This window comes from Colius striatus, chromosome 11, assembly GCF_028858725.1.
Source record: "Colius striatus isolate bColStr4 chromosome 11, bColStr4.1.hap1, whole genome shotgun sequence".
NCBI classification, from domain to species: Eukaryota; Metazoa; Chordata; class Aves; order Coliiformes; family Coliidae; genus Colius; species Colius striatus.
In genome coordinates this window covers 22,426,080-22,447,174 of record NC_084769.1, presented here as the reverse complement: position 1 = coordinate 22,447,174, position 21,095 = coordinate 22,426,080, and the positions used below count along the sequence as shown (strand labels likewise).

Sequence of the window (21,095 nt, the reverse complement as noted above, 5' to 3'; positions counted from 1 at the left end):
CTCACAGTGTGCTTCCCAGCATTTCCCTTTCAATTCAGGGTGACTCAGAAGGGATCTACTGAAACTGGAATATTAACCTAGCCACCATGCCACTTTAGCTCTTTATCTCAGACCACCGACTTTGACCAAAACTTTTTAAAATATGGATATCTTTATCATGAGAGCTACCAAACTGGCAACTATCTGTAGGATGTTCAGTTCAGGTATCAATCTTTATTCGGTATGGATGACACTGTAAACTCTAAAACTATTAAAAACAGATATTAAAATGACATTAGCAGACAGTACTCTTATGTTACTATAAGATACTACATAAGATGACCTTCTGTAAGAATAAACTTTTACACTGATGCGCTCCATGTTAGCTGGCATATAATTACTTCCCTTTCCAATTGTTACTATTACACTTAAATTACATAAACATGCAAAGCAAGGCCTACAGGTCACACTAAGAAGACCAGAAGTAGCTCAAATTTAAGTGGACCAATCTATAGCAGGAAGTGTTCACCAATTACATATCATATCATATTATCTTCCAGAGGTTTCTTCCCCAACTTAAAATTTTATGTGTACTGAAGTCTATTTAACTTTTTAAGGTTAAATTTTTTGTTTTATGAAACTTTAATAATTTATCTTTTGCTGCGTTTGAGGGCTCAGTGCAAAGGGTCACATATTACTGAACTGGCAGGAAAAAAAAAATCACAGTAAGACTTATTCTACAACAGGAACACTGACTAATACTCTGGATTGTATCATGAATCACCTCATTTATACTGGGGCCACAATGCACAGCATGACACTAGTTGGAAACATCACACAAAACAAAAAGGCAAACAGCATAAACAATAAAAATGAGTGCTGATCTGCCTAGTAGTCTTGAGTTTTCAATGCATATTCATTCAAAGAATTGTACCATTTAACAATAACCTAAAAAAAAGATTAAAAAAAAATTACAGTGTGGCTTTGCAAAGAGATGGACCATTTTCATTCATCCATATCTATCCAAAACAAATGCAGTCATCTAATTTCACTGCAAGCTGATATGTTTTCTGAGATGAATATGTTACTACTTCTGTCTTCTGTTACAGAAGACTAAGGGAATACAATTTTTTTTATGAAGTGAAGAAATCTAAATGTTTTGAGATGTGCATCACTTATCAAATTCATCATTAGGAATAAATATGATTAGTTATTTTCAATGACAATAACATTTCAGAGTTGTCTTCCATTTACCAAGCTCATATGTTCATGTACATTACAGAATCGGGTCTTTTATGAATATAAAAAAAAAGGTAGAGAAGTATTTTTAGAGATAGTTACGAAACTTCCCCATGTATCATGGAAAGGGAAACTTTAAAAATTATAATGAAAACAGTTACCAGTCCACACAGCCCACATGCACGTACTCTGCAAACAATTTTAAGAGACAGACAGCTGGGGTTAGTATATGTCCTTAGTCTTTGGTAATCTATCTGACAATTTGGATTCTGATCAGATCAACTTTTTTGTACTGTGAAGTACAATGTATTTCTTTTCAGAATGATATCAGCATGATCTAGCGAATATCTGCTGTGAAATTTTTAATTTCACGGCAAAGTAATTTGCTTTTTCAAAGGCTCCGATATTGTTAATGAAAAATGTAGTTTTGTCTTTTCTGTTCCCACTGTTCCTAAAGTCTTTCCATGGTAATACCAACAGTTCTTACAAAAAGCATATGGTTTGCAGGGTCTATTAATTAACTCAGAGGCAACTTTTTGAGAAAAGACAGATTTTTACACTAGTTCCAGATGCTATGATGGAAACGTGGGATTTCATCATGGACAAACAGACTAGAAGAACAGATATCATTCAGAAAATATATTTAGCAATTTGCAGGTTAATAATTAAGGGAGAAAGTCATGTTTTTAACCACACAAAACATGTTTTGTCCAACAAGTTACCAAGCTACCAAACTACTAAGCTTTCGTGGATTAACTGCTCTCTTAGAGGTGACTGAGCATGTCATGTACCATATCAACACAAACAATTAATTGGTTCCACTGCAGATGTTTTCGTGAGCTTGATAGTTTTGCATTTGTAGACAGAAGATGCTAGGTTTTTCCTAGTGCTTTTGCAGTAAAAACTAGAACTAGTGGTCCTCTGTACTTAAGTCACTAAATTGATGCTCTAAGTATCCCATCTTTAAAATGGGGCTGATAAACATGACCAGAACTTTAATTCATTAGCATCTGTAAAGTATGTTGGTTCTTCTTGATGAAAGACATTACTCAACTACAATGTACAAAATCAGCTCATCCTTTTCTGGCATCATGTCAGAAAATTATTTCCAGAAGGGGGGAAAAAAGAGAGTCAGTTTCCTACCTTCACTTTGCCTAAGACATCACAAACTGTTTTGAGGTGACAGCAGAAAACACCATTACTTCCAAGGCACCTCTAGAGGTGGATTTCTACAGAAGGACTCAAACTCGAGCTCTAGAGCAGCACAAAAAGTCAGACATTCATAGTATCACATTAAAGAGAAAATGTAAAACAACTCACATTATCAGATGCAAAACCACAAATAAATGACACTTGATAGAATCATAGAATGGTAGGGGTTGGAAGGGACCTTTAGAGATCGTGCAGTCCAACCCCCCTGCAGAAGCAGATTCACTTAGATCAGGTCTCATAGGAACATGTCCAGCTGGGTCTTGAAGACCTCCAAGGAAGGAGACTCCACAACCCCTCTGGGCAGCCTGTGCCACTGCTCTGTCACCCTCATAGTAAAATAGGTTTTTCTTATGTTTAAATGTAACTTCTTGTGTTCCAGCTTCATCCCATTACCTCTTGTCCTGTTGCTAGCTTCTATAGAAAAAAGGGATGTCCCAACCTCCTGACACCCACCCTTTAGATATTTGTAAATATTAATAAGATCCCCCCTCAGTCTCCTCTTTTCTAGACTAAACAGCCCCAGTTCCTGCAGCCTTTCCTTGTATGAAAGATGTTCCAGTCGCCTGATCATCTTGGTGGCCCTGCACTGGACTTTCTCCAGAAGTTCTCTGTCCCTCTTGAGCTGAGGAGCCCAGAACTGGATACAGGACTCCAGATGAGGCCTCACCAGGGCAGAGTAGAGGGGGAGCAGAACCTCCCTCGACCTGCTGGCCACACTCTTCTTGATTCATTCCAGGATGCCATTGGCTGCCTTGGCCACGGAGGCACGTTGCTGGCTCATAGTCTATTGTTAACCAGGACTCCCAGGTCTCTCTCTGCAGAGCTACTCTCCAGCAGGTCAATCCGCAGCCTGTACTGCTGCAGGGGGTTGTTCCTTCCCAGATGCAGGACTATGCACTTGTCCTTGTTGAACCTCATGAGGTTTCTCTCTGCCCAACTCTCAACTTCAGTTCAAAGATCAGTCTAGGGCCATCTGTGATTCCAGACCATATTAAATCCAACACATGGAGTTCCATGGCTTTTGTATACTTGCACCAGCCAACACCACTGCATTTCACCAGCCTCTGGCTGTATCTGCAGTACTAAGAATATAGTCATAAAAAACCTGAAAAGCTACCTCTTGTTAACTTGCTGATGTAACTTATTCTACTCTTTTCATATAAAATTAGAATGCTCAGCATGCAACCTTTCAGTCATCCTTGCCATGTATATAAGAAGGTGAAGGACAATACAGTCTTATTTTCTACTATAAGTGATGGAAACTGAAAGTAGATATGAATATTATTGCAAAAAGCAGGTATAATTGGGCTTGTCTTTTGAAATGTCCTCTTTTGATGCAAGATGAGTAATCAACTGTTTATTTCTCAACTTTGGGTCTTTTGTCCTTTAGTTCTTTCTATAATTCATAATTAGTCACAGAACTACATGCTCTATTTCCTTAGGCAGATGCAATGCTCCTGTGAGGAGTTTTTCTACCCTTGTATTCGATGCTTTCCATGGTCATACTGATGCTGTTTTTTAACTGTGAGCTTTGCTCCAGTGAGGACTGTGGGACTGGGCCTGTACAAGACACCTCACACAGGAGCACAATGTTTCTCAGAACATGAAAATTTGAGCAAGCTTATCAAGCAAGAACTGCTGCTGCATTCTGAATCATGCACACACAGTTACGTGCTGGAAATACTTAAACTGTCAAGCTTTATGTGTTCCCTGTTATTCAGCCTGCCTCCAAAATCACAGCTGGTAAAACAGACTTGGTCATTTTACTACAATAAGGCCAATGATGCAGCTCAGCGAGCACCACTCATCCTTTATGTTAAACTGTGAGCCTAATTACAGATCACAGGTAATAGACATTTGTTATCAACAGGAAAACAAATATTTCATCTTGAAATACTTCTCTCAAATTTTTTTTAATGGAAAGGCATCTACTATTTTTTAAATTATTTCAGTAAACATCGACATACATTTTACAAACAAAAATCAAGACAGAGCCTCTAATGACCAAATTGCATCATCAGCCTACCACATTGTTTCTAATGAGAAATTAGCAGATGAACATCCAACACCTGTCACCATGAACGGGCTCTGGCAATCACAGCCCCACACATGCGTGTTATGAATGATTTTCGTAGCAGACTGAAGAGGCAACAGTTCTGCCTTCAGTTGCCAAGGTTTAAAAACAGACAGTTTTTACACAAAATTAAATGATTCATGCATATTTCAAAAAACTCAGTGAAACAACCACAGAAAATCACAAAGTAAACTGTGCATAATAATGAGATTTCCCTATAAAAGGTTATGGAAAACAAATGTTTTTTTAATTAAAATAAGCGAGAAATTTACATTCACTAATACCTGACAAATTCTCATACAAGTTTAAAGTCCTGCCACTCCAGAGCATCTCCACCCGGGGTAATCCTGCAAAAATAACCAGGCAATTCTCAACAGAGCTCAGGGGATTCCCTGTGGCACTTTGTTTGTGGCCTATTGAAATCAAGAAGATTCCACTGATCTGAACGAAAAATTCAGATACTAAAAACTCTCCCATTTATCTGTGTCCTAATAAAGACTACTCAAATTTGACTGACTTCCAGTAATATATTTCACTAAAATCCATTCAGCGGGAAGCAGGGTACTGTATTCAGTTTTGTAAGGTTAAGATAGAGATTGTAGAGTTTAGGTGCCTGCAGGAGTGGATAATCAGCATAAAATCCTCCGTGTATATGGAGGTAGGCCTTTGAAGTTGATTTTTAGGTCAGTGGAAAGCTGTCATCCATCTTAATGCTGCTGCATGAAGCCTCCATGGTTGGAAACCACATGACCACATTATGTGAAAAGATCAGAAGACCAGAAAGAATACAGAATCTACAACAAAACTGGAAGCAATGTCAGAAGCATGGGAGCTGAGCAAAACAGCTCAAGGTCTAAAGCAACTGTCTGCCCACTGAGTTGATATAGGGGGCTCCAAAGGCAATTGAGCATCCTTTTCTCAAAATGTCTAGAATTGTGCAAGTCTTGACTGTACTGGGCACCAATCTCCCTTAAGTCTTCTTAAGCAGATCTAGAAGCAAGTCATTCCCACGCCTATTCACTCTAAAAGGCAGAAATCATATGTTGAGACTTCATGTACCAAATCAAGAGCATATCAGACATCTGGAAAAGGTGGTAGCTCCTCACATCATCTTTAGCCTCTTACAGCTCATCACAGTTAAATGAACCTTTCGCAGACACGAGAATAGACCAATGCCAGCCCATAGTACTCTGACTAGACAATTAGGGGATACCAGTAAAATTACCCTTATTTTGTGAGAATGAAGGGTACAGTAAATCCTAGGAAAAGTTTTGAGGAGAAGGAGGACTGTGCTCCTGCCAAATTAAATCTCCAGACACCTTCTCACTAGTAACTTGATATACTTCTAGTTTCTCCTGTTCCGCTCCCCCCCCCCCTTTCCTCTGAAAGGACTGGTTTCATTGTGCAAATTTCTAGTTCAAAACTGTTAAAATACAACCTCCGTTTCTTATTTTCTAATATATTAAAGGCATATATCTATTCAAATAACATGCAAATGCCTTAATTCTAACAAGGATATGCTGCTTTAAACCAAGATCAAAACCTACCAAGGGAAAATAATTGGTTAAGAAGAAGAACACAAGATATTATTACCTCATAGCTGAAACAAAAATATTCTTCTTGCTTAAGTATTTTACTATCTTTTAATTACAGAGTTATCTGACATTTCCATTTTTACTGGAACGGATGCTCTTTAATTTTCCATAGGCCATGCATAGTTACAGAAGTCTGGACTGAATCCAACAGCATTTGATAAATTTATATTGAGTTGAAAATTAAACAGACAAATATAACTATGAGACTATAGGATTCTAATTACTTGAAAGGGCAGAGTGTACCAATCTACTTTTTTAACTTTTAAACAAATACAAATCTACAAATGAACAAAGTATCAACTGCCTATTTAAAACACACTTGAATCAAGTTTTATTTACAAGTCTCCATCTTAAAATATTTCATCAGCCAGCAAAATAGCAAGTAAAAATAAATAGTAAAAGATAGAGAGTTCTAGAATTATGCACAAATCTACTTTTGATTTTTAAGATTCACTTTATGCATTGCCAAAAGAGAAGAGCTTCAGGAAGAATACGATGAAGCGGTCAAAAGAAACTTTCTTAGAAACCTTCATGTGAACAATCCTGCCTTTCAACATGGTATATATCTGACAAATTAAAAGTCACCTTTAAAGTAACGAGTATGGACAGAAATGATGTGCCAAGCACACTAAATTATTTTGAAGGTCAAATAATAACCTTCAGAAAATGTATTAAACCAAATCTCAATTATGTAATTTTTAGTTCAGACAGACAGAGAGAAAATGGATGAAAAAGTATCGCGTAGTGTTCTGCTTGGGAACATCTGGATTATCTTTGACTTTTTTCCCTTGAACACTGCAGTTCACAGGCCACTGGTTTCAGTCAGATTTGGCAGCTGCAATGTTTCATTAGCCTTTTTCAGGACTTGACAAGGCATCATTTATTTCTGGCATTTACTCTTCAGTTTCCAGTTTCAGTTTCTAGCTTCACTGAGACAGAAACAAGTATTTTACTTCAGAAATGTTTTTGGATGGAGGTGAAAATATACAGCTTTGCATTACAGTGGTCAAGCTTCAAAACAAATATTTAGCATCACTAAACTATAATTATGCTTTGTCGTCTCATTTATTCACAAAGTTTCAGAGAGCTAAAGAGGCATTGGCAAATTAACAGCAACTGAAACTGAGGAAGTAATAGTAGAGATTTTTATTTATGATCAGTTCACATCTTTACTGCAATGTAGTATTTTGCTTTTCTATTAAAACCATTGCTCTGTGAATTTGCAAAGCAGGAGAATGTCAGTTGCCAAAGAAATAAAAATGGAACAGTAATACTTCTGTGCCTGACTGAAATACATATGGTGGTGTCTAGACACTACACTTCTGTAGCTGGAATATTAAAACACTGCAATTACACTGCGCATTTGTAGAATTGTATGGGAAAGTAAGAGATCCGTTAAAACCTGAAAGTGACAATCCCACAGATAAAGCTCTAAGGGCAAGTCCTGAATTATATGTGTTCAAACTCCCATTGTACATCAGCAAGTTTAGGAGGCCTAAGTAGGCCACTTGCCTGAAGGCACTGCCCAGTGGAACAGATCCACTCTTGGAAAGCTAAAAGTTTCTTTTAAGAATTGAAGGAAGATTGCCAAGAGAAGCATGAGACGATCTGCAGTCTGACACAGAACCCATGGGTCCCACAGTCCTACGCACCTGCTGAGACCTGCCTCTGCCACAGCAGCAAAGGCCCTATTGTATCACGGTCAGTCTGTCAACAAGCTTCATATTGTCCTAGACACGTAAGATAACACAGGGTACCTGTGATTCTCCAACTGACATGCTTTTTGGGGTCCTTCTTTTTCCATCAAGAGTGAAATGTTTTCACTATTTTTCTCCTATGAAAAGGGGGACGTGCTTCACAGAACCACAGAAGTGGTTTTGCCATTTGTGCTTCATCTGCTAATTTAGCTCTTATTTTCAAAAAGGAAGATGTCTTCTCATCCTTACATTTCAAAGAGGGGAAACTGTTCTTAGTTGAGGCTCTACAGAAACACAAATGAACCAAACAGTAACTACATAAAAGCTTATTATCATATGCTTGATATGCCTGGTACTAACATGAATTTCAGTAAATACAGTTGACAAAAGCAAGCACTTAAACTCTGCATTTTCATCAGGAAGCAAGGATTACTCCTTATTTGCACTTTATGACTTAAATTTTACTTAATCTTCTCAGTTTAGTCTGGTTCATAGCATTGTAAGAACTGATATTATTCTGATAGCCCTACCAGTCTGGTTCAGAAATTAATACTTATAGAGGGAATCCATTAGTTAATGGTGGCATATTTCCAACGGACCATTAGGAGGATCATTATAAAAATTCTGAAGTAATAGACTGAATAAATGCTGAAGCATAAAGAAAAAAGTACAAGATATGTAAGAGCATCATTTTTTTTAAATGGACTTATCATTTAAGGTAATGTGCCTTCTGAGCATGAGGACTGTAGGTGGAATAGAAATTATTGGTCTCCTTTTCTATTCCATCCAATAAACTTTATTCTAAAACATTTGATTTTTTTTGGTCTGTTTTGGGTCTTTTTAAATGTATCACATAGGATTCTCTGCAGATTATAACTGGGGTGAATAGCAATAAACACTGTGTGATAAACATAAAGGATTTATTCATTATAGAAAAAGATCCATGACAGAAAATTCAAACTAACCCACATCAATCTGGTGCCTCTGCCATCACTGTTTAAGAAGTGGAAATTGTAGCGTGTAGCAGGAAGTGGATGAGTGAGACAAGATGGAGGTGATTACGTGGACCCACAGACAATGAGCAAGGAAGGGCGCCACACCAGAGTCCCCTGCAGCCTGAGGCAAAAACACAGGCTGTTCCCCTGTGACCCACGGTGGCACTGGTGGGACTGATAGTCATCAGCATCTCTGGGAGGACACCATGCCATAGGAGGAGGAGAGGAGGTGCAGCCCTCAGGACAAAGGCATGTCAGGGACTCCATGCTGAAGCAGAGGAGGATTAGCAAAGAGTTCTTCTCCCTGGTAGGAGCCATCAGAACAGGGCTGACTGCACTCCCTGTTTCCTGCCCCCTGCGCCACTCAAGGGAAGAGGAGGTCAAAACACCAGGATTGCATGCCTGAGCCTGGGAAGAGAGGAGAGGTGGGGGGAAGGAGATCTTAAGGGGTTGTTCCTACTCTTCATCACCACCCTACTCTGTTTTGCTTTCAGTTTCATATGTTTTCTGTTTGTCATGGTTTTGGTTGGTGCCAGATTACATTTTTGTTTTCTTCCCCAAATTGAGTAGTCTTGTCTCTTTTGCCCAGGATCATAAGCAGCATGTGAGCCCTCCCTGTCCTTAAGGGTTTCCAAAGGCCTTCAGTACTTTTCTGTTCTCTGTCTCATTGGGAGAGTGAGGAGTGAACAAGCAGCTGCTCGTGGTTCTTTGTTCCCACTTGGGCCAAAACCACAATAGACACAAACTTCAAATTCATGTGGCTCTTGAAACAATTGGGCCGACTGTGGAAAATGTCTTCTCTCATAAGCTAGGAAATCTAGGAAAGGATGAAATTAATTAAAACAAATTTAAGGCCTAAAATGTTAATGGTTCAAATAATGTAAGAGATGCAATGACAGCCAAAAAAAACCCAAAAAACCCAAACCAAACCTACAAAGCTGAAATATTAAAGAATCATGGAATACATGAAAATCAAGAAGCATGATTTTTTTTTTAATGTAAGAATTAACTAACACTTCATGTTGAATATTCTAGGGTAAGCTTTGCAAAGAAGTATCTCCTGGATAAGCTAACACACTCAGAGAAATAACTGAAAGGATCATAGTAAATGCCAGACATAGGTAGGACAAGGGAGTGTTCTGAGGGTAGGAGGCAACATCTTGGCAAAAGGAAAGACATGAAAATGCCAAGATTGGTAAAAATATCCAAGGAGTAACAAAGTCAGAAGAGCAAAAAGTAAAAATGGCAGAAAACAAAAATGAGAGACAAAACCATGAAGACAAGCAAACAAAAATCCCCAAAAGCAAAATTAGGGTAGTCTCTCAAAAACAAACAAACCCCAGCCCCACAAACATCATTCACCAAACACTTAGAGAATACCAAAGAGGACAGAAGTGAGAAAGCAAGAAGATTAGTGGAGAGGTAAAGTATTTAATGTAGGATAACAACAAAGTATAGAAGAAATAGAAGAGCTGACATAAATAATTCTTTGAGGGTAAGGCAGCACTGACATTTGGCATGGGGAAATGAAACAAGAAAATAACCAAGGATATTATCTAGGAAACTGAAATAAAACACAGACCTTTAAAAAAGGTACATTTTGAAAACAGACTGTGTCTACCACAGAAAGCACACTACCATAGAATAATCTGCATATCCAGGAACAGGTAAAAACTGCAAAGTTGTAGGTGGTGGAGGAATGCAGGAATAGAATAAAGAAGTAACTATGAGAAAAGCATGTTTGTAAAACAAAGCCAAATTTCAGGTGAAATATGAGTGCCTTGAAAATTATTAGATTTTTGCCACTGGGAATGAATTTCATCTTTTGTGGCCATCAATCAGAACCATGGCATAAACAATGTACAGAATACAATGGCAGTAAGTGTGGAGGATACACAAATGTCTTTTAGCTGTCTTTTTCTATGGAAACGATTAGACACTGAACAAGAATCTGAATCATAGTACTGTTTTACATTTAAACACTGAAAATCATTAGCTATTTATGTTCCAAATGAAGTCAGGTAGTATCAAAAAGCAAGCACTGTTTCCTTAACACATCTGGGAAAAAACGTATTTGTGTCCTCTTGGAAAAACTGACATTGTCTGGCACTTAACAACAATAAGACTACACAGTCATGTCTTCCCTGCTTTTTCTGGAGTGCAGAGTTCTGACATAGCTCTACTGAACAGATAAGGAAGTTACATTTTCCTCAAAGGGAAACTCAAAAAGAGTATTTATTGTATGTTTGAGTTGGGTGGGCATTATCTGTATCGCCTTCCAAAAGTCATAATAGGTTCTGAAAGACCTGAATATTCAACACAAGAAACAATGAAATTAAAAAACAGAAAAAAATTAAAAACTCCCACAAAAAAGAAACTCAAATCCAGCCATAACTTTTCACTTGAGAAGAAAAATATCACACCAATAAAAACACAGGGCATAATATGGAACATGATTCTTCCTTCCTTCCTGAATTTCCTCTCAGTCACTAATTATGAGGAACTAAGAGGGGATTATATGTGTGTTGACATGACATAAGCACTCAATTTTAAATAACACATGGAATGACTGAACATAGAAGAAAATTACATTTTCATCAAGTAAGATATCTGATTTTGTTCCAATGCAAGATGTTTTCTGTTCTTTTTGTTTCCCCAGACAGTTCAAGCAGATGCTGCCTGTACAAGTCTGATGCGTTTGCATGCTGGCAACAGATCATGGACCATCAACTTGCCCAATAAAGCTATCTTATTGTAATTCAGAACATATTTACCCAGCACTTATTCTAATATGTGAACAGTCTGATAAGAGGGAATCTGATATAATCTATGCTGTGAATGAAGTTACATTTTTACTAATTTAACCAAACTAAACTGCATAAAGTCAAATCACTTTAGTTATCCAGGTAGAAAGATGAAAGCTGTCACTACTATTTGTTCCTAATGTTGTCAGAGACCGTGGTGCTGGATGCCAAAGCACAGATACCAACATTCTCAAGAGGAGAAATGTTCCCTTCCTCTGTCCACCCAAGTTACTGAAGCAAGGTTTGAACAGGAAAAAAGGTAGGTGCTCCCTTTGCAGAAACAGAACAGTTGCTTCTGCTGTTCCCAGAGACATTTTTCTTGGGTTTTTTTTTCTTTTGTAAATACAACTTTCAGTCATTGGATCTCATCATTCATTTGCCAATTAGATTAAAATGACAGTTGTGTACTGCTAGAGATAACCAGGACTACACTCAAGTTGCTTCTAACTTTCTTTTGGATATACTATAGAAGTCTTGTCACTCTTTTTTGATATAATAATAATGATGATATATATCATCATTATAATGAGTTCTCTTCAGAAACAATCACATCTCTCCTGGAAAATTCACTTGGTTTTGATCAGTTTTACCATCTTCTCTTTCAGTCTTCTAATCTAGTTGTATACCTTTTGAATGCTCTTCAAGCTATTTTTGAAGGGTTACTAACACCTTTAGACAAATTAGGCCAGTGATTGTCTCATTCAGACTGGATAAGTGAATTATCCTGTTTACTATTTACAGGTGTGCTGGGATAAGTCCAGAGGAGGGCCAGGAAGGTGATCAAAAGTCTGGAGCATCTCTCCTAAAAAGACAGGCTGAGAGAGTTGGGATTGTTCAGCCTGGAGAAGAGAGGGCTCCATGAAGACCTTAGAGCAGCCTTCTAGTACTTAAAGGAGCCTACAAGAAAGCAGGGGAGGGATTTTTTACAAGGGCATATAGTGACAGGACATGAGGCAATGGCTTTAAACTGAAAGAGAGTAGATTTAGATGTGAGAAAGAAATTCTTTGCAATGAGAGGGTACTGAGGCACTAGCATGAGTTACCCAGAGGTGTTGTGGCTGCCCCATCCCTGGAAGTGTTCAAGGCCAGATTAGATGGAGCTTTGAGTGACCTGGTCTAGTGGAAGGTGTCTCTGCCCACAGTGGGGAGCTGGAACTAAATAATCTTGAAGGTCCCTTCCAACCCAAAGCATTCTATGATTCTGTGAATTTGCTCTTATACACCTGCATGGATAAAATGAAAGTTTTTACCACAACATAGACTAATGGAGGGTCCTAGAAAGGACCTTGGGAGGTCTTTGTTGTGAATTCTTATGCGCCTAAGACAACATTTAGCTCCATGTAAATACTAATGCTACCACAGAACCAGCTTACAGTCTAATTCACTATGCCTTCAATATTATTTACCATTTTCTTCCTCCTCTTTTTTCCTTCTTCTCCATCCCCTGCCTGCTATTTCTTCAAACAACACTACTGTAACCTTTGTGAAACACAGTCGTTTAATCTGACTATGTTTCAGTTTGGTCATATGTAAAAGGTAGCCTCTCTGCACAGAATGCAGTATTTCTTAGTAGTTTTTCTTAGCCTTACAACAATGGTGAAAACTTGCACCTCCTGGAGGAACTCTTGAGAGAAGATGCAATACAACTATAACCTAAATGGCCTTTCATTATCATAAAACAAACCCACTGAAATAATTATTAACTCCCTGAATACTGTAATTATAAAGATTTATAACCAATGTCTACTCCAATAAAGATTTCTTTAAATTTTTCACGAGTTCTAACTTATTAACACCTGTAATAGGAAAGAAATATGACTCTAACTATTAATAGTAAATGTGTATATATGTGTAGTACATTATTATAGTACTAATAATGAGTAATGATTAAATATACTGCATAGAATTTTAACATTAATCAAATTGATAACTGTAACAAGCAAATCAGTATCTTTCAAAACGGCTCCTTTTCACCAAATATGTTTGCAAATAATGTGATTACTTCTTATTGCATATTTCTGGAAATTACTAGAGAGGGCAAAGCACATTTGATGACTTCTTATTACAAAAATAAAACAAACAATGCACATTCATTACAATCCTAAAAATAATAATAGTCTTGCTAGAATGTGACTAGTACCTAAAAAGTTTGTCTTTTTCTTCTGCCTTCATCAATCAGTGAATTAATTCCTTTACAAACATGAACATCAATATTCTATTTCTGAGACGACATCTGTTTTTCAGTTACATCCCATGAAAGTCTCTGGTACCATGAAATGTGTGAGACGCCACATTCTCTCTGCAATACCAAACTATGTTAAGGGATTATCTTTTATCATGCAAAAATCAAATTGAATTTACTTGGCTCAACTGATCATAAGTGATGTGGGCTACTGAACCCCAACATTAACCACAGGCTATAAAGTATGTTTTGGAAACCAACAGGGCTAATAGCTTGAAGTGCAGTCTCACATCTTCAGGACTGCACTCCAAACAAGAACAGAATTTTATTATTTTCCTTCAAACATCAAGTTCTAACTTATATGTAAGGCATAAGTGTGGCAAGTTGTCTGCACACCAGTTGCCCTGCAAAATCATAAGCTGAACGCACAAAAACTCAACGAAACACAAGTGTGTGTGTTTCGCATGTTCAGCTAATAATGGGTAAAGAAAAATTGTTTTACAAAGTAGATATCACTGGTAAAATATGCAAGTTTTAGGAACACAAATTTATTGCATTTCTAAATTGCCAGCTGATGTGGCTTTAATCTGAGATAATGTTCCAGACTTAAACAAAAAATAAACTTTTTTGCAGACCCCCTTTATACCTCCATGAATGATGGATAAGCATTAGCACTATTTCACAGTAAAATACCTGTCTCTAAAACAGAGCAACAGATGGATGAGAGACTGTGTGGTCTTAACATCCACCCTGCCAGCATTATGGTCCTAACCCCACATAACTTTCGCATCATAGCGAAATTATTAAGAGAACTGCCACTTTTTCCACTACACAAGAAGGCTTTAATTCAAATGTTACCTTCCTCGAGACCTACTGAAGAAAAAAAACCCTCTCTGGATTAAGCATGAAGATGGATATCATGCTAAGCCATTCCTGACTGGCACAACTACAAGGTGAGGTAGGTTGACTAAGGATGCTTCATAGCCAGCAAGTCAGAGGGAATCATGCAGTTCAGGTAACACTGACTGTAAAATCTCCTGTGTAAACAGACCTTAATGCAAAGCTTCCCTCAAGGAAGTCAGATGTAGGAATGCCATGTGTCCTCAATATGTGTGGGCAGTGTCCCCAGAAGTAATGTAGTGCAATTTGTAGCCTCTGTGTGCAGTGGTATTCCTTGGTATTTGGGGCCAGCAAAAGGAATTTGAGGGAGGATTCAATTTTCCTGCTTTCCAGTGTTTAAAGAATTTAACACAGCAACTAAGGCTTCATTTGCCTGCTGCTGTTTCAGAGAGAGGAAAGAGAAAAGGTGAAAAAACCCACCAGCCCCACGAGTTTTGACAATTTAAATCCTGAAGTACCATTTTGAAAGGGAAGCAGAATGCAATTTTAACAGGCTCTAAATAATCTAATTCATCTGTGCTCCCTTAGTACTGAACCAAGACATTCTTAAAATTTCAAGCAGAGAAACCTGCTCTGGTTACCTTGGTGACAAACTAAAGACAAAAATTGCACATAATTGTTGCTGATGTCACTGCTCCCAATTGTTTCCAAGGTTACAGAGTACCTCAAATAATTGTGATGTTTCATTTCTAGACTGTATTGGAAGCCCATTTTCTGTTCTCGCTAAATTGTTTAGTGCTGCAAGTAATCTATCTAAACCTTAGCTAATAAGGCATCAGCAGCCTCTCAGCAACCTCTGGTGATGTAGATTTATGTGTTGAAAATGCAGCTACCTAGTTCTTTACTGAGCAATTTGACTGCTAGATTATCTCAATTATTTTTATCCTAGGAATCTATTTCTGTAACAAAGTATATTAATCACATAAAAATATCTGAGCACTAAATGTCTTACTGCAAAGCACGAAGCTGTTCTCTTGACTGAATAGTGGAAAATTGGCTGTTAACTATTTCTGAATGATTTTCCCACTGTCTTCAAAACCATTTTAAAGGCAGAGCACAAGTATTTTGCCTCAATAAAAAAAGAGAAAATCAGCCATGATACATCTTCTATATTCCAACCTCCAGTTTATCATGCATCATAGCATGAATCTCCTTAAAAATCAGTGACTACTGCATGTAAGGATTATCCTGCTATCCTGACAGTACTACTGCCACAGGACAACAAGGCTGTTAACTCCTGTAGTTCTCTCAAGAAACAGGGAGCAGTTTTCAAAACACAATGAAACCAACGTATTTTCAGTCTATAATAATAAAAGCAATACTTTCTAGCTCAGCTCTTTTCCCTAAATATAACTAAGCCACATTTCATATCCTCAATTATGAAGGATACAACAGTATAGTAGATGTCCATCTACCACCTCTCCTCCTGCTGGATGTGCCTTTCATCACTAGACTGCTTTCAGACTGCAGGGCTTGACCTTGTCAGCATGAAATTTTCCACTAGAGCAAAACAAAATGGCACTTACTGTATCTTAGCAGTCTGTTATTACTTATGCAATGGATTTTGAAATGTAATAATTTACTTTAGAAACTGGTTGACTAAAACAGTTTATGTGTGTTTAATGCATGAGATGAACTGTGTATAGTCTCTAAAAACATCTGACAGGCATCTCAGGTTCTATTTAGAGTTCAGAGAGGGTTAGAGTGCAGCACAGAGAATAAAACAGAATATCAGAGGTGATTCTTTTTTGTTTGCTCAGAAAATGGCTGAGAGCTATTTTCATGATTATTCATTTGAGTTTCCTCAATGAATTCATTTCAGTTGCATATATTTTAGCTCTTCTATGTGTAATTCCCATGAATGTTCTAACAACGAATATACTGTCAAGAATGTTTGCTACAACAGTCTGTTTTAAATAAGCACCAAAGAATATACATATAAAACAACACCCTTCTATTTGTAATTGCATGTATTCATGAGAAAGCCAGTTGGAGGAAAGACTCTTTACAAAAAGCTTTCCCTAACAGCTAAAACAGTAAATGCTTACAACAGACTATTCAACAACAAACCACAGAGCATGAATTACTTGCTGAAATTAGGCTATGAATATATCTGAATGAAGATGGCATCTGCAAAATCAAATTCTATCTGTAAGCAGCTTACAAAATGGGAAACAGTTATGTAGTATTAAGTTATGTGATAAATGAATAACTAAGGAAGGAGAGGAAGGCAATTGCGCCAAGATGACAAATTTTAGGCTTGATTTTCTACTGTCCCATGTAGTATATAAAAATATTTATAATATTTTACCACTTCCCAAATACATTAAAAAATCACAAGGTAATGGTAAACAGACCTCATTTTGCTATGATAAGGCTGCTAACCACATACACTTTAATGTTTAGAACCAATGCCAGACCTAAAAGACCAGTTATCCACACATACTTAGTACAGTTAGACACAAACAGCTCTCTGCTTTTTAGACTCGGTGTAATGAAGGTAACAATACTACCAGGCACTCATTGCTCAGTTCAACCCTAGCAGAAATCTATTTGTCTGATATTAAAACCCTAGGATGCATTTAACTTACCTTCTAAAAAGTATAACTTATACTTCTAAAAAGTATATTTTTAGAAATGAGTTAGTAGTGCATAACTCCTACACACTTTTATAAGGGCAGAGCTCCTGTTAAGGTGTCTTTTGGCATTGTTGCAACTTGTGAGACAATGTGATAATAACAACATTAAAATATCTGTCCTCATAGCACAGAACGCTTTCCCCATCAAATTAATATGTGCTTTGCCAGATTACACAAACAAAATGGCAGGACATTCATCCATCACTAGCAGTGTACCCCAGTGGTCAAAATGGTCCAGTCTCATTTAACATCCTCATTAATGATCTGAATGATGTAGCAGAGTGCACTTTCAGCAAGTTTGCTGATGTTCCAACCTGTGAGGAGTGGCTGATACACCAGAGGGTTGTGCAGCCATCCAGAGGGAAGGAACCCCAACAGGCTGGAGCACCGGGCCAACAGGAACCTCATGAAGTTCAGCAAAGGGTAGTGCAAAGTCCTTCACCAGTATATGCTGGGGGCTGACCAGCTGGATAGCAACTTTGTGTAAAAAGAATTGGGGATCCCTGGGGACACTAGGTTGAACATGAGCCAGCACTGTGCCCTTGCAGCAAAGAAGGCTGATGGTGTCCTGGGTTGCAGTAGCACAGGTGTTGTCAGCAGGTTGAGGAAGTGAATCCTTCCCCTCTGCTCAGCACCAGTGAGGCCACACCTGGAATACTGTGTTCAGTTCTGAGCCCCCCAGTACCAGAGAGATACAAAGCTAGTGTCCAGGAAAGGATTACAGAGATTGATTAAAGGACTCAAGCACCTCTCACATGAGGAAAGGCTGAGACAAGTAGGACTGCTAAGCATAGAGATGAGAAAGCTCAGGATGGATATTATTAATATATATAATTATATGAAGGGACTGTAAAGGAGACTGAGTCAGGCTCTTTTGAGTAGCACCCAGTGACAGGGAAAAGGCAATGGGCACACAACATAGTCTAGTTTTCTAGACTATGCTAGAAAACATTAATATTTAAATGTTAACTGCAAAAAATAATGTCCCCATAGTGGCTCTTACCTGATCAGATGGATGAAACTACCTGTAGTACACCAGGTGTTCCACATTGTATACACAAAGTGAAGGTGCAAATATTTTGGCTCCTCTACCTCACATAACTGGCCCAGTCACACTATTGAAGTGCAGCAGTTCTATTCTCTCTCTTAACATGATCATGTAACTGAGTACTCTCAAAGGACTTCTTGAGAGATCATTACCAACATTAAAGAGGAAGTATATGTTTGCATGTACAAAGATAATTATACAGTATACTTGCAAACTGCTGGGAAGCTGAAGTTGTGATGAATTAGGAGATGGAGACACCAAGTTTGGTTCTGCTACAGCCCGGTCAGCTCCTGAAGCAGTCCAGTATCCTTAAGTTCAAACTAATAAGCTCACCCAAGAGCTTATTAATACAATATGGGTTAAGAAATACACCATTCAGTGAGCACTCACAAGCTTGACTCTATCCCACTCCTGGTGATTTAACATGAATTAATGAAGCATAATAATTTTTAATGAGATTTCATTTAATTCTTAGGTTTTGTGGATTAGAAAATTAAATAACCACTTCCTATCACCGATCAGTTTTAAGACAGGGGCCTTTCACTGCTTTCAGAACAAAAATGTTTGACTGATACAGATATGAGAGGAGGAGATGGTTTCTATTACAGTCAGCTGTCAGGGTAACCTAGAAAATTGCTCTTTATTTACCACCTCCCGGTAAAAGACAGATCCTGAAACACATCCTTTGCAACATGATCTGAAACCATCACTTTGCAGGGCTACATACACCCATCCTGTCCAGCTAAAATGTACAGTCTTTATCTGTTTGCCATACTAATTTCATAGCCATTACTTTTCTTTTCAAAAATTCAAATCATTGATACTTCAAAAGATAGTACTGATATGATGTAACATTATTCACAAGATAATACCACTTGAAGAATTTATGGGCTTATTTTACTTTTAAAAGATTAGGTATAATGGTATTTGAGAATCTTTCAGTTTGTAATATTTGACAAAAGAGACACACCTAAGTAGTGGCAGCAGATGGAAGAGGTTAGAAGTATCAACTTCCAAATTACCAACTTCACTAGACCACCTTCCCTTCATAATTTAGACCCTTCTGTTGTAGATTTGAAAATATATTCTAGACAGACGACATGTTAACAGAATCATTTCATGGTTCAGTGTCTTTGCAGTATGATTTATCTCTGTCTCTAGGCACTGGAGGTCCCTTTTCAGGAGATTTATGAGATAGATCCAAGAATTCATTTTGATGAGGGAGAATGAGTGCATCATTGCAAAACAGAACATTAACATTTGCTCTGAGACAATGCTTCCTTCTTATTAGCAGTTTTAAGCATAAATCTCATGCATGTGGTGTCACAACTGTTTCCAAAACACTACACATTCATACAACAAAATGTTCATGAATGGAAGAGGTTTTTAAAATTTGCATTAGCCCATAAACATGTATCACTGCACACTCATACAATAAAATGTTCATGAATGAAAGAGGGGTTTAAAATCTGCATTAGTTCATGAACTTGTATCCTCTTCTCTTCCAAATCTACATAATAAATACAGAAATAAGGCTCAGAAGAGTAGTACCTAATGAAACATCTGACTTAAAACTGAACTGGCATTTTCTTCTTCATTCCACTTTTGCAATCAGATATTTCTGCAGACACTACATTTTCTGTAGGACCAAAAAAAGTGGTTAACCACTGGAAAGTGCTTAAGCATCTATCTGGCCCAGAATTCAGGCCATATTATCAAAAGCACAAAGTTAACACTTAAACATCTTCAAAACCGCAATGTTTTCAAAAGCGCACAGCATCCAGCATCTCTTGTTGTGAAACACTGGTCAGGTTTTCAGGGGCATGCAGCATGGTGGGATCATCTACTTTTCGTGCCCAATTTGAGACATTTGGTGAATTCTGAGGGTTCACCTGTCCTCTGGCAATCAGCTATTTTGCTGAGATCATTTCAATCTCTAATCACATGTTATGTTGCTTGACTCAGTGAAAGGAAACTTTTTAAACTGTTCTGTTCAGAGGCTTTCAGTAATTCTGTAAAATTTTAGATGTGAGAAACAGTGTGTGTCTGATTCAGGACAGTGTTCAACAATGTCCGATCACCAGTACACGTCACCCCCTTTACATGTCAGGCAGTTTGTAGTTACAGTTTAAAGCACACTAAAAATGAAGGATATGGAGGAACACATCTGTTTGCAGTCTTTCAGCTAATGCTAATTATTCAACTGAAGCATGGGCCTTTCACTAGAACCTTCATAATAAGATCCTTACCCTGAATAAGATGGGGGAAGAGAACTGCAAATAAGAAAGGGTAAGTCATATTCTTTCTTTAGAAAGGCACAAGAGTCAGACAAGACAGCTGATGTTCATGTTGAGGAGATGGAAAAGACAAAGAGAGAGACAGAGAGATATGATTGAGGCCTTGTTATCTAAAACATCCTACTAAGAACTGTCTTCAAACAAAATACTTTCAACAGGCAGGATCCTGATCAGAGACAAAAGTATTTGAATCTTTTTCCAGCAATGCTGAAAGGACAGAGGTGTCAAAACTATTAAAAAAACAAACACACACAAAAATAAACAGTTACGAAAATACAGAGCTAGGAATATCAGAGCACTAACAGAGAATGGAAAAAACAAATGTTTTAGTGTCATCTTTCCATATTATGAACTTCTGCCTTACAGACCAGTCTCCAGTTTTACTTGACAGATCACAAGCTATCAGGTTCTGTCATTTCTATATAAATATGGGC

General features: G+C 37.7%; 1 protein-coding gene across 1 annotated transcript in view; it reads right to left on the bottom strand.

The window, feature by feature from the left end:
* MYO3B (myosin IIIB) overlaps nt 1–21,095 on the bottom strand; it is a 177,825-nt gene that overhangs the window by 129,281 nt on the left and 27,449 nt on the right. The window lies entirely within an intron of this gene.